The sequence below is a fragment of the Mesitornis unicolor genome, unplaced genomic scaffold (assembly GCF_000695765.1).
Source record: "Mesitornis unicolor isolate BGI_N332 unplaced genomic scaffold, ASM69576v1 scaffold39275, whole genome shotgun sequence".
NCBI lineage: Eukaryota > Metazoa > Chordata > Aves > Mesitornithiformes > Mesitornithidae > Mesitornis > Mesitornis unicolor.
In genome coordinates, this window is record NW_010186882.1 from 12,635 (window position 1) to 14,652 (window position 2,018).

The window sequence follows — 2,018 nt, forward strand, 5'->3', positions numbered from 1 at the left end:
GGAGGATGGACCACACTGAGTTCAGAGGACCACACAGAAGGGGGGTTTAAAGAACATCTCCTGGTGCGGGTGGGAGCAAGGATCTGTCCCATCAAGGAGGATCGTGCTGCCCTGAGGTGCAAAGCAAAGGAGCTGGGGTTTGTTTTGCTGCTTTGTGTCTGCAGCATGGGAAGCCAGGTTGGAAAAAGCAACCAAATGGCTCAGGCGTAGATGGCAGATCCTGCATGAGGGACAGGGACAAGGCCAGGGTGCGAGGAAGGAAACAGAAGCTCCTGCCTTGCTCCCTGCAGCTGCACTCCACCAGCCACTCCAGCTCCGTACTTGCGCCGCACCGGCAGGAGAAACAGAACAGGCATCTCCAGGGAGTGTGTTTGGAAAATACCAGGTTTTATTAGACAGGGTGATGTTCAAGCTGACAGTTTTATCCCAATGCATACAATCACAGGCATCTATGTGGGCCTGTGTCCCAGCCCCCTCCCTCCTGCGATGCTCAGGGGTGAAACGCTCACCTCCCCACTACTGCGGAGACTTGGGGTTTCTTGGCAAAATTAAAAGGTCTCCCTGCTCCCAGTTTTCACCCCCAGATTCCCAGAGCTCTCCTGAGGAAGCTCAGAGAGAGTGGGGCTGGGGACTGCAGTGGTGGTGGGACTGACAGCTTGGATCCAGGAGAGAAAGCATCTGGGTGTCAGCATCTCCCCAAGCCGGCATAGCGCCAAATCAGTGTGTGTCACAGAACAGAAAACAGCCCCAGCTCCGGACCGCCACTGCCATCACTTTGGGAAGACAACCCTAATGCATGATATCGGGGGGAGAAAAGGTTTTGACTCTCACAGAGGAGACCCATCTGGGACACGGGCACCAGAGCTTTGCATAGGGTATGCGAGTGCTGAAGGGAAGAGAAAGGGAGGAGAGGAGGCAGTGAGTACTGAACAGTACAGCAAAAGAAAAGGAAAATTGGGAAGGGAGATGGGGATGGGGAGAATGACAGGAGCAGCCTGAGAGCAGAGAGGTTATGCCTTTGGGTTCAAGGCCATAAGGAAGATAGAGGCCATAAAGGGTTCAAGGCCATAAAGGGTTCAAGGCCATAAAGGAGATCCCTTCTGGGATGGGGGGACCTTTCCCTGGGTACCCAAGAGCCCACAGGGTTTGGGAGGATGGGGCAGCAAGGAAAGAGACGGAGCAACACAGCACTTGCAATAGAAACGTTTGATGGCTTTTGCTTGCCATGACAGCGGCACACAGTGTGACTGCAGGAACGGTGACAATATTAGCCCATTTCTGTCGCTGTTTCTATTCCATTAGCTCTTAAGAAAACCATGCAGACCAGCCCATGGAGGAGAGTGTGAGGCGAAGAGGAGTGGGTGAGGCAGAGAGGGACCCCAGTGAGCAAGGGGATCATACACAAGAAGGAACAGCAGCGGAGGAGGGCAGCAGCTCCGAGGCAGGTTTGAGACCTCGTGGCACTGACTCACAAGCACATCACTTCTCTCGGGGCTGTTCTGGCTGCTGCTTTCTCTGATACCTCTGCTTGCCTTCATTCACACCTCTGGTCCCCTCTGTGCTGCAGGCAAAATCCCTCTGCATGAGCCATGCCCCTTCCCATGCTTGGACGTAGATCTGGGTCTTGTCTTCATTAGTTCAAAGGTAGAGTCCTACCATGAAGCCGAGGCAGGGACCATGTATTTCCCTGGGGTGTCATCTCCAAAAACTCACCTAGACTCAAGGGGACCTCTTCTTTGCGGTGCCTGGGAACGTAGAGCTCCCGTGGACCTTCTGCTCTAGCCCATGTCCTGTTGGCACATGGAGATGAGGGGCACAGCCCTTCACACCCTTCCCATCACAACACTGCCTTCCATTCCCAGCCTCCTCTTTCCATCTTTCATTCCTTTTGCTCTTTTCTTGCCTCACCCATGTCTTCTTGTTCTTGTCAAAGGTAAGTCCCTCTGCTCCAGAAGTTTCCTGTAGAGCAGTGTTAGCTGTGGTCGTTTGGCAGGAGGAAGGAGAAAGGACGTTCAGCA